Below are 13,452 nucleotides of genomic sequence, written 5' to 3'. Positions count from 1 at the left end.
TTCGAATTCCAGCTACTACGTGGCAAAGTCTATTTACATAATATTATGTATATTGTATTCCACTCCCATTCTAATGTTTAAATGTAACCTGAATTTAAGTCTTTATGCGTGAACAGAGGAAGAAGTGTTGTAGCTTAAACACAGGACACGTGGCAAGGTGTCCGATAACTTTGTCTTCTACCTGTAATCTGATGTTGCCCAGAGAGGAGGGATCGGCCTGACTTCCCCGAGGTGATTTATGATTGAGGACATGTTAATAAAAATATCAAAACAATCTGAGCTCTGGTGGGGAAGATACCGGTCCACTACGTACATCATACTCGACAGGCCTGTGCGGGGATTCGCCTGCTCCGTGATATTATGCTCGTATGGATGCCCCGTTGCCCTGCTCTTGAATAGAAAATGCAGCTGTTGTTTGTGTTTTTTGGAGAGTCGGCAGGGGTAGCACTACTCACACAAGGTGACATTTACGTGAACATGTGCTCCGCCTAGCTTGATAGCTGAACCAACTTGAAATCGTGGTCCAAAAGGAGGAGTGGTTTTCCTTCTTTAAAAAGAAGGATGCCGATGCTCACAGGAGTTACATTAAAGTATTTGGAGTTACATGGGTCACCTGCCCTTTTAAAAGAGCAGTGTGTGCGATCATATTACGCCTAGTGGCACAGGACTGAGCGACACGCTGCTTCAAAAACTGCTCTTACTAAAGGATGTATATCTGAACCCACTGGAGAGACACATTTCAAATAGTTCATTAAATGCCTCGAATGACTTGATGAAAAGATATAGCGCTGTGTTAACACTGGGATCCCCCGCCCCCCCCCCCACACACACACACACACACACTCGCCTTTGATGGATTTATATCGAGCATGGGCGTGGACGCAGAGTAATTTAGTATGTGTTAAAAGCTCCTGCAGGGATGTAGCCTGTAATACTCACTCAATTCCACTTCCAATATCACTGTTCCTGAAATCTCAATGATTTTCTGTCTCTGTGTCTTTCCTGAGCACAAAATCATCACAAAGTACACTGTCAAAAAGAAAATGTTCTAAAACATGGAACCCACTCCAAACATCCACTTATGCTGTTGCCAGAGAGCACACAGAGTACTGATGTTGTCAGAGTGGTACACTGATGCATTATTAAGTCTCAGGTTATTCTGTGAAAAACTCCTTTACATTTTTGAAGGCTTCTACAAGTGAATCAATCAAAACGCTGGCATACATGTTGTTTTCTTCGTTGTCTTACACAAACAACTGGTGCTAGGAAACAGCCATTCGTAATTCTTATCTATGTAAGTGGAGACAACCGTCTGTCTGAAAGCTCCATGTAGTGTTAAGTGTTACCTTGTAATCTTTTTTTTTTCCTTATGGGCAATCAGTTGACTGTTGGATGTCAGAAGTGCATCGCCAAACAGGAAAGCATTTGCCACAAAGGCCATGTTTAATTAGGTGAACAGTAAGATTTAGTGAGGGGGGGGGGGGGGGGGCGCTCACAACCTTTGAGTGTGAAATCAACACCTCTTAACACTATTACATGTGTTGTATGTGAAGCAAAAGCTCCATTCCCGCTTGTAAAAGGTTTTTCAAATTGCCTGTGTCCTTTTAAATTGAAGTCAATGGGGAGAAGCTTAAAGGAGAATTACTTATCATTCTCATTGGTTATATCTGTTGTCATTGCTATAGTGAAGTCCAACAGGGCAAAAAACACAGGTTGTGAACAATCCAGATTAGGACAATCACCTTATCAAGCAATCAAGTCTAAACAAATGTGAACTAACCAATCAGTAGCCTCCATGGCTGAAAAATGAAGCCAACGCGGAGGTGCCAAAAACTGCAGTTCCTCAAATAGCCACTTGAGGCTGGTTTCAAAGCAAGTCAATCCCCACAGCTAATTTCCTCCTTCATGACAACTGTACCTGGCTGAATTTCTATGTAAGTCACCTGTTTACATTTTATAAAGGTTTAAAGGTATACATAAAGCATGGCCGCTTTGAGTGACAGGTGCTGATAAACCAGCATGCACCGATGTCACGGCTCCACACAGGCCCCACCTCTTTGCTTCAGAAACCTGGGTGACATCACAGAGGCTACATCCATCTTTATCTAAAGTCTTTGGGTTGAATCCAAAATGCTCCCTCTCATTAATCAGATGTGTTTAGTCACTGATTATTTGTTCAGCACAACTTGATCGTTTTTGCAATAATCCATTATTAACAAGTTCTCACATTCTCACGATTCACTTGATATTATTATTACCAATAGGAATGATGACCAAAATGACAAAAAAACAGGGCTCATGTTGGAATATATCGAAATCCTCCTAGAATTATCCATCCATCTGCTAACTGGTGATTTCTTAGACTTTAGGTGATGACATGGACTGTTTCTTCACAACAGCAGGCAGCTGATAATTTACAACAACCAACATGAGTCCAATTTTAAAATGACATCAACACCCCTGTAACATGTCTCACCTTCAGCTACCAAGAAAACACCAGTTCTCAGTTTGTTATTGATTTCAAACACAGTAGTGGTGTGGAGTCACTGTCTCCTAACAGCGCAGGAAAACATTCCTTCAAGACAAATTTCACACAATAAGAGCTGTTGCACCCTGACACTGGCAAAGTTAGACTTGTATAAATGTCAAGAAGGATGTGTCCTCCTTTTGTTCGCTGCAGACTTTGCCAGCAGCTCATTTCCTCCAGGAACGCATTAACAAAGCAGTTAATTCTATCATTAATTAAAAGGAATCACAATTCAGTGAACACTTCAAATTAATCTATTGAGATTTGCTCTCACACAGTGCTCATATTCTATGTTCTTTGTCTCATCAAAGAAATTGCAGCTCGAGAGGCATGTTTTTCTTTTTTTTTTTTTCCGTGCGTGTGTGTAATTTACGTCAGTCTGGTCCTGTGTAGCTCCGTTAGCAAAGCATGTCACTATCGCTGCCAGGTTTACCAGTTTGATTCCAAAGGGATCTATCCATGCAATAAATGAACACACTCATAGCAGTGGCAGGGGTCTAACACAGGAGTGGTTTGTCTGGAAAAAAAAAAACACAAAAAAAAAAAAAAACATCTTAAAAAGATATCATGATAATGTGACTACCCATAAACTGTTGTTTTGTGTGTCCTCTGGAGCGGTGAGTTCGTGTGAAATTGATCTGAAAGGCAATGTTTTCTTTACGAATGCAACATTTTGTCAAGAATCGTGCGGCTCAATAGCAAAATGTTTAATCTGGCCATTGGCCACACGGAGCTGTTTATCTCCTCAGTCACTGGAGTTGGGTTATAAATACTTTGTGCTTGGCGTCTCCACAGTATGGAGCTACTTGGAGGGTGATGAGGTGCTAATTAGCAACTGTTAGCAGAAGTAAAAAACTACATCCACAGAATGAAGCACATCTCGCCGTTGCCATTGAATGTTCCTCCACCGGTGATCCTTTTTCCGCTGCTCCCAGACACCAAGACTTGAGAGATGTCCCTTATTAACGCTGTGTACAAGAAACTCTCTTTTTTTCTTCCTTCCAGGCAGGCCAGGTCTGACAAATTAAGGCTGCAGAGTCATTAGATTAAGATAAGAACTTATCTTTTTCTCTGAGACAGACTTTTATCTATTGTATTTTCCCTCTCTCCCATCTCTTTCGTCCCCACCCCCACCCCCCACCCCCCACCCCAACACCACCCCAATTCACTGTGAGATTGTTAAAGTAATTGGGATGTTATGTGACCAGAAAGGCCAGATAGGTTTTTAACCCTGTCATGAATTAACCTTTCATGTCTGAGGTAGGTCAAAAAAGGTGCAGTTGGAGACATGTTAAGACTCATTTAAGGGAATCTTGATGTATTATTGTTCAAAGTCGACTTGTTTTTTCTGCAGGTACATGTGCCAGGAGGTCTGGAAATGACTCCTGTTCGCTGTCAGGGGTTATTAAAGCATAGAGTGTATTTTTGGGGTCGCTGAGCAAGACTGGTGTAGTGTCTTCATCTCCGAGTACATCACTTAGAAACGTTCAACCAGGTTTCATCACATGCTTCCTGAAAGCTATTTTAAATGACCTTTTAAAGTTAATCACAGTCATGCTCGGTTGAACTAGTTTAAAGAGAATCGGCATAAAAAAAAAAAAAAGGAGGAAATAGCTGAATCTCTCTTATAGTATAATCCACAGCAGGATAATTAGGAATGTGGCTCTCTGAACATCAAATAAACAATCACCATCAGATCCTTCGTTTTCGTCTAAAAGCTGCGTATGCATTTGACCCAATCTGACAGTTCTTTATTTTCCTGTGTTATTAATATCTAAAGGAAGAATCACAGCCCGGAGCAGCATGATTAGAGCTTTGAGATTTATTATTCTTCAAAGCAGAACATATGAAAACCACCTGAAATAAATGAGTTAGACCCTTATGGTAGCAGCCGGTGCATTTCTATGATCCCAGTGTTTAGAATCCTTTGTTTTAAAGGTCATTGCACCACCTCGTTGATATCTAGACATTTCTTTGTAGCACTAATTGTGTCTACATTCTTGACCACTTTGTCAGACAACTCCACACTAGAGCTGAGAATTCAGAGGAGTATATGCTGCTTGTTTACTGCGATCAAGATAACAAGGACAAGTCTGTGAAATAACGAAGGCCGGGGCTGATGCAGAAAACACTATATTTTCCATTTTAATGGTGTTTAAGCGTGGAAGCTGGAGGAGAGATAGCTTGAAAAATGTAACTAAAGGATCGGATTCACTGGGATCCAAATGGCAAGGGTAGCTGTTGGGCATGATGACGTTCCTTTGATGTGAGCTATAACTAGCTTTAAACTCAGCTCGGGCGCATCATGGCTGCATCCTGACTGATGTGGGTATTCCACTTAGATGAGGGCCACTTTGTCGTGTGAGCCAACTGTACCTTTAATTTCAAATTCTCTAATGTCTCAGATGGGATGACATTAAAGGCCTGGGTCATTAGTGTATTGTAATGTTTGCCCACAACTGTGTGAGCTGGACTGTCATCTCTAGGAATTTTGTCATATTCATCAATGCTCTGCATAATGGGATGAGAAACTATTTACATATTGGATCAAAATTGCCAGAGGAGAGCATTAATTATTGAAAAACTGACAGAATCAAAAGAGCAGCTTTTTCCTCTTCATAGTTTGTTGTCTGCACAGACTGAAAGCCACTCTGTGCCCAGTAAACACAATTATCTCAATTTTAAAGGCATTGCAGGCTCTTTTTTTTTTTTTGAGAGAGAACATGCTCGACACAAAGGCCAGAGCATCTTCTGTCACCATAGTAAAATGATGGTTTGCCCTTCATGCTGCACTTCTCCAATGGGCTGTAACAAGCATGTGGTACAGCCTCTGGAGAGCCACCTACTGTACGCTCTGCATCTTTGTTTGTGTGTCAGGCTGCTGGTGTGCTTAGTGGGTCCTGAATAATAGAGAGTGCATCATATTGATCAGTGTCACTGAGTGTGAGACTTGTCCTGACTTAATTATTGAAAATAAAGCAGTGTGCTAACAAGGAAGTGGACACAGCTGCGCACGTTGTTGTGCACATTCATTCGAGGTTAGTGTAGCCTTGTGTCTTTACTGTTGTGTGCCTGCACATTATCTTATTAAAGACTGTACCAGTTGAGATAAATGCATTTAACAGGACGTTGAATGACATTTTTCCTCCTGTGTGATAAGAAGCGGAAGACATCCGCTCTACTGTGTATGTCTCTGTGTAACTGTAAATTATGTTTTTATTGTAAAGCTGAGCTAATCTGTCATTTTACTGCAGTAGCTGTAGTACATTATGTACTTCTGATATATTTGAAAAGTATTGTACCTGACTCACTGTTGTGGCGCTGCACACTAGAACTTTTGGATTTAGCTGTAATTATTTTGTTTTTATGCATTTTCCCTATGGGGATCATTAAACTTTAATCTGGATCTTATCTTCATAATCATAATCTTAAAATCAGTTTGAATATGTTTTAACCTGCTTTTCCACCAATGCAGTAATCCGTATCTATTTTATGCTTATTTCTATAAATCAGTCTTAAGGTCTTCAAAAATACATCTGAATATAAGGTGAGATCATGCCACTGCTGATTTATAAGGTGTCTCTCACACCAGACGTGTGTTTAAACAGAGCCATAATGGTGGATGATGGAGTTTGTTTTACGGCACTGCCTCAGTATATACAGTAAGTTATATGCATAGGCAATGGGGACAGTAAGGACTTGAAAATGCAGACGGATACATTTTACTGCATTTCCCCCCCATCCACAGTGTTGTCCCTTTAAGCTGCCAAGAGAGTGTAGGGGGGTGAATTCATGAGGGTCTTCTGTAATAGGCTGGCATACGCACAGGCACAGCCTGTGGAACCTTACAGGCTGCTGAAGCTGGTCTTGGCATTGCTTTTGGCAGCTATGTGGTTATGTGCTCTCTCGCACTACACATTCTTCTGAAAAAAAGAAAGTTTTAACTAGCTGGTCCTACCACTCCTTTATAAATGAGGGAGCCCTTGGCATAAATAGATCTACATGTTCATTTGGTGTATTAAGAGAGACACACAGTTAAAGAGTGTTCATTACAATTGTAAATTTCTGCCCTCGGGCCCTTAGCCCAGCGCTAGATTACATGAGGTCTATGCTCACGGACAGCGCCTGGCATCTGATTGAGGGTCCAGTGCAGCTAATTAATTTCATTAGAAAGTGAAGTCATCTTCTAGCAGGAATTAATATTTGGAGCGTCATGTTGCTAATTTATTTCCAGATTTAATTAGCTCAGAGAAGAAATGTTGCTTGGGCAAGAGGACTTTTTAATTATCAGCTTGGATAAATTTGAAAATGTTGATGCCTAAGGGTTGAGTTAATTAAAACCTGCATTATTTTAACTTTAATTAGCTCCCATCTTTGTTTTTCTTCACCATATGGCCATGTCCTGTAGTCAAATTTAGTTAATTAAGCTAATTAAGCTAATCATTTTAATTACTCAAGACAATGTGATTGGATAGAGGATGACTACAAGTTTATAGCCAAGTACTTGTTTTTCATTAAGTTGAAGGGACAGAGTTATTTCTGATTGCAGTTGGCAAGCATAGCAGAGTAGTTTGAGAATGTGACAGCCTCTGAGATATTAAGGCTGAAGTCTAATTGCATTCCTTCATAAAAAAAAAAAAAAAAATCTTGTCACCAGCACAACTCTTTTAGAGGAGAAATGGTTTACTACAACATCTTTAAGCTTTCTGCTCGTATGCTGATGTCGGCCCCTTGTACTCCATCAGATTAAATAATGTCTACGCTTACTCACATTTAAGAGGTTCAGCGTCAGAATAGATCCTCTGTTTCCTCGCAGGAACATGTGGGAGACACAAAAACAGATAACATGATGTGCAGATAGAGTCGTTGTTAGTTCTGATAGTGCAGTAAACATGTGAAACCTCCATATACAACTTGTTTCTTCTGACCACAGAAGGCTATGAAATTGAATTACAATTGGTAAAGAGGCGGGTGTGACAGGGCGCTGCCCTTACCCTCTGTAACCCTGGAGTATGGGGTGACCGGGGCGTCGGTCTATGTGAGCTGCTAGCAGCTGTGCGTCAGTCTGGACACAAGCTGGGCCCATCCAGAAGCCAGGCCTAGCTGACAGATGCAGAGGCTAAACCCAATAATGAAATAATACTGGGAGACATCATGTCCGTGGTTTCCATCATTGTTAAAAGATTTTGGTAGTGAGTACCCCCACTTAGGTAATTTGTTTCCATGTATAATCCTATTGCTCACTATTAAATTAAACCAACTGGTCATTTCAGTTTGGAGCCTATAAATAAACTGGTTGCTATGTGCGCAGGCAGCATGTGGGACGTCTCATCTGATTAGAGCGGAAGCACTTAATAATTTGAACTGAAAAAGGTGACCTTCAGTGTCAGGTGACCTCAGTGGTCTGCCACACATATGGCCCAGCAATATTACTAATGTCTGTTCCTAATGTATTTTTACAATCCCAATCCAGGACCACTCTCCACAAATTGTTTTGGACAAATGTTGATGTGCGGTGAGATGGCAAAGTGTACTACACTAGAGCTGTTTACATGGTCAACAGCAGTAATGCACTGGTCAAGAGAGATGATAGGCCTCTCTCTGCTTTCATCAGAGCAAGGCTGGTTAGTCATCAGTGTGTGTGTGTGTGTGTGTGTTCAGGTTTTGGTCAGGAGGAGCCCCCAGCCTTCTCATAGCTTCACTGTAAGTTAGAAGGCAACATGAGAGCAGAATTAGTCACCACATCTCCAACAGGAATTCGCCCACTTCAGTAATGTTTCTGTCACCAGCTGTGAACTGTATACATGGTCCTGTCTCTCACTGCAGCGGCCCACTGAGGTCCTCACCTCACCTCTGGACCTCTGCTTGGAGATAACAAATCAAATCCTCAATCAGTAATTCGTATTTAAGAACTTGTCTATCCTACATTACAGAACTTTAATAAAGCAGGATGTCATTTCGTTTGTGAATCTTGAATAGAAACTGAGAAACGCAGTAATTCTCAGCGAGTATGTGACGCTAAGTGTCCTGGTGTTTACTCCCATACTAACTCACTTTGTCACAAACTTGTCACTTTAAGAAGAAAAAGCTTTTCCCTCAGGTAGGTTAAAATGGCTGCCATATTAGCATTGTTAGCATTTCTTGAAGGTAACACGCTAGCTTTTAACCATGCCTCTTTTTGCCACCTGAGGAACTAATTTCGAATATTTAAACTGTGTTTTTACTTTTGCTGTGAAAAAACACCAACTTTGTTTTTACATAAATTACACTTCAGATAATTGTAGTCACATGATAAACAGCTAACAATTTGTAGGTGTTAGAAACTACCTCAGCTGTTGTTGAAGGAAAGTACCAATGTTTTTTGCCGTTGTTACTGTGGGTTGTGTTCATATTTTATTTACCAGCTTTTTATTAAGACATAAAATTGTGATGACAGCCACACACAGCTTTAAAATGAAAAGTCGACACTTTATGAGCAACATGGGGGAATCCACGCATTGCTAGCCTGAGTTACAACATATACGCAGCCTAAATTAGCTATTTTTATTGTTAAATTTGCAAGTGAAACTACCGTCCAAACACTTATGAATTGTCATTTTGTTTATCATCATTTACATTTGTAGTGTTATATTTGGAAGTTTCACATACATCAAGAGTTGCACCATTGGATTTTTAGTGGAAAGTATTACATATGCCGTTTATCCATCCATTGTGGGAATTTTTAAGATAAGAAATTTTTGTTTTCACAGAGAATTCTGCTACTCAATGATGGAACAGAGCAGAAGCAGAAAATAGAAAATGAAAAGTAAGACAGTTTAGTTTTTACAAATTGTAAAACTGTTACACCGTGTAACTGTACAGTGTGGTAGATAACCCCAGAACCCCAGAATTAGCTTTGCAAAAGACACAATGAGTACAAAATATAGAGGAAATTATTTTACAGTTTTTATTTGTTTTGTTTTGTTGTTTTCCTTTTCTTTCGCTTTAATAGCAAAGATAGGCAATAAAAAAAGGTCTAATTTTAGCTCAATTTTGTCATTGTGACCTAATCACCAAAAAAAAAAAAAAAAAAGATAAATTTGGCCCAGATTTGGCCCACTGTCCGACATAAGCCCCTCCATCTAGCCAAGGAGAGCTCGGTGCGAAGCAGCTTAATAGATTTAGATGAAAGGAGGGAGTCGTGGAGGCCTCAACCAGCAGACAGTGAGGAGAGCATCTGCTCAAAGGCCACCTCCCCACGCCCGGATCACCATCTCCAGAAGAACTCGGGCATGGAGCCTCCATCTCCACAGCTCCACACTAATTCCAGTGCCCCCGCCACACGCAGGCTAATTAAGGCCATGCATTTATTTATGACTGAGCTCATTAAACAGGGAAAAAGATGGTCGCCGCTCTGAAAACACATTAGTCCCTGAGGAAACTGCCTGTGAAGTCGCTCTCCTCAGGCTGTTTCAGGTCGCAGATTCTGAATCTTTGTGACATATGAAGAAACAACGAGCTGTAATGCCAAAAAAAAAACACAAAAAAAACCCATCAGTTCTGAGGCAATGAAGTGATGGTACAGGACATTCTTCAGGGAAGCTGCTTGAACTGGTCCCATATTACATTTATAGGTCATTGACTGGGGGATGAATAGAAATCCCACTTCAGGTCTTGAGCTTTGCATTTTTGTCTTTGTGTATTTATGAAATTTGTTGTGCATTACATTCGTGATGTACTTCCTTTAATATAATGTGACAACTGCAGCAAAAGGATATGACACATTGGGAAAAAATAGCCATGATTAACAGACATAACTCAACTTAGATGAACACACCCTCAAACACACCACGCCACCCCCACTCTCCTTTTTTTATACCACTGTGGTATTTAAGTTAATTTAGGACTTTGGCAGTGAAGAGCTATGAAATCAAAGACACAGGATATCCCTCAGGTATATTTTCTCTCCCTGGAGTGCTTGTCTTTCTCACTCTCTCTTTCCATTTGTGCCATTTGTGTGTGTGTGTGTGTGTGTGTGTGTGTGTGTGTGTGTGTGTAAAGGGCATAGACAGAGAAATCTAACACAGATCCCACTCCCTTCCTTGTAATTGCAAAGATAATGCCAAATCACACAGTCCTTTGCTGAGACAACTGGAAACTTGATTTAGTGCTCTTTAATGGCTCCAATTTTGAAGACTGAAAAATTCCTTGTTTTTGCCTGTGCTGTTTAGCTGCTCGCCTGGACTGGAAACATAACTGAAATAAATTATAGTTTTATGCTTTCATTTAAAAAAAGGGCTTAGGTGAAAGCATATCCCATTTTCCCGTCAGTTCTTATTTATCATCAAAATAATATTGCGGGGATTCACAAAAAATGCAATGAATCCAACAAAGTTGTTGCTACACTGTCTAGCTAGCTATCCGTAAATCAAGAAAGAGTCCTCTGGTTGGTTAAGTTCACAGTTGTATAAAGCCTTTCGTGGTCTGATAAAGTGCCTCAGGTGATGTCACTTGAGTCAGCATCAGTTACAAGTTAGAAAAGTACAAAAAATAAATCTGAGGGCGTGTAGTTCAAAAGAAGTGAGCTTACCTTATCTGTAGCCTCCTCATCTCGGCTTCAGACCGGAGCCCAGTTCAGATCATCCACTCACTCGCTATAGTCCACTGTACAGTGAATCAGCCATTTTCTCGTGCTGTTTGAATCCTCAACTGTATATTTTTTTCTACTTTATAGTAACTAAGACATTGTCACAAGGCACACCAAAACAGTGTACGAAAGATGTCAACTACATCGATCAAGTTAGACCATCATGCAGCGCGGCCTGTCTCGTGAAAGTGCTGCACAAGTCATCTCGCTAACAGGCTAGTTGCTAACGTTAGCTGCTGGCTAATGTGATTTTATTACCCGTTGAGAGTAAGCTATAATACTCCATCACGGCGGTGCAGTGGCAGTGTAACATAGCATGTATTTTAATGTATTTTTCCTCATATGTTTATGCCACTGAGATATTCATTACGAATATCTGGCACATAATCATGTATCAACTGAGGGACCAAGTGGGCAATTCGAATGAAGCCTAGCAGTTTGAGACTACGTTAGCTGCTACGAGGATAACACACCTGAATCACTGACTAAACTGATGGCAGTCAAGTTGCATTGTGTGCAATAAAAAACAACTGCAAAGGTACATCTTAATATTTCACTTAATATTCATTCATATTCATTTTGTCACTATAATTTCATTTACTTTATGTGTTATTATTATGTACTGCTAACTTAATGGTTAAAGCACATGACACATGTCTATGGTTTGATTCCTCTCTCTTTTCTCTTGCTTCCTGTTCACCTCTTCACAGTCAGTGCCAAAGAAAAAGCTTTGACTTGAAAGTTATATGGAAAAACATGTGCTTTCTGTAGCATATTTGTTAACAATTAACCAACTATTGAATGTAAACACATCCAATAATCAATGAAGGAAATTCCCTGTAATTTACAGCCCTACTTCTTTTTTATTTTTAGGCAGTATTTGTGTGAAAAGGAGTATTGGGATAAACAGCATTTGTGATGCTGCTGGCGCAGAGGGGCTGAAATCAATCCACAGGATACCCACTCAGCGCTTCATTTTAGGATGTCTGATAAACAACAGCATTTGGTGACCTTTTGGTGTTCTTATGGGGGATTTAACCCCCTGCTCAGCGCTGCGCCATGCTGGTGGCTCCAGCAGACAGGAGCACAATTTGCGCTGGAACTCAGATGGGACTATTTCTGCAGGCATCACAGGACGCCAGCACAAAAACCATGATATCACACGTTGAGGTCCTCTGATTCACTGGACAGCGCGAGACTCTGAGTCTGAAAGTGTTTTCATTTCATCATCCAGAGTCACAGACAGTGTGTAGGGGTCTATTGTGTGTGTTTGTGTGAGTACGAGACAGAGAGAGAGGGGTGGGGGGTATAGAGCCGAACTCTCCACTCTCTGTAGGACTCTGTGTAAGATGCTTTCAACAGCAGGCAAACTGGTTCTGCACTTATTGTGAGAGGAAGCTCTGAGTGTTTAGAGTACTCAGCCCACTTAATGCAGTATTATTGTTACTACATTCTTGAGGAGAATGGGAGAAAATGGAACAAGGAATGCTTTTCAAGAGTCAAACCAGTAAAAAGAGAAGAGGTGTGTGTGTGTGTGTGTGTGTGTGTGTGTGTGTGTGTGTGTGTGTGTGTGTGGGTGGGAGGGTAAACATAACATGAATGTTATTTCTTTTGTATTTATGCTCATTTTTTCAATAACATCTCATAAAAGCCATCTGAGCCCAGATAGCATGTTTGTAATATTCTCTAGTGAAATAAACATTTATGTCAATGGAGAAAGAGTGGCTCCCATTCTTTTGTGTATTTTATTTTTGATGATGAAGTTGATGATGAAGTTACTTGTTTCTAAAATGATTACATGTCCTAATCTTATAACAGTTGTCCCTGATGTCATTGTGATATGGAGGTTCAGTTTAAAAACAATGGAAACTGATACTGGACATATTTCTAGGAAATCTAAGATAAGTTTTCACATGTGAAAAGATTTATTCAGGTATTTGTTGTGTATTTTTAAGGAACACTACTGCACTACAATTTCCACATAAGATAAGAGTCCTGTGAGCAGGAGGTGCTTAGTTTCTCTTGCTGCATTAGGAGTGCATTTCCACTGCAAAGGACATCTGAGCGTAAAGTGAGCCTCTTTTCGTCAGGAGGTAAGAAGCCTTTTAACAGTAAAAAGCAAAGCTTTAACAGTGCTCCTTGCACTAGAGTTCACAGCATACATAATGGAGAGGATAGAGTTACTTGCTACTTTAGGCCAAACATGACTGCCTTACTAATATTTGCATGTCCCTCTCTGTGTTATCGAACACCCTGCTAAGTAACTGAGCACCCCAACCCAGGCACTATTTTAAGGTGT

Source organism: Trachinotus anak, unplaced genomic scaffold, assembly GCF_046630095.1.
Source record: "Trachinotus anak isolate AG129_WGS33_773 ecotype Australia unplaced genomic scaffold, CSIRO_AGI_Tana_v1 ptg000010l, whole genome shotgun sequence".
NCBI lineage: Eukaryota > Metazoa > Chordata > Actinopteri > Carangiformes > Carangidae > Trachinotus > Trachinotus anak.
This window is presented reverse-complemented; position numbering follows the sequence as displayed.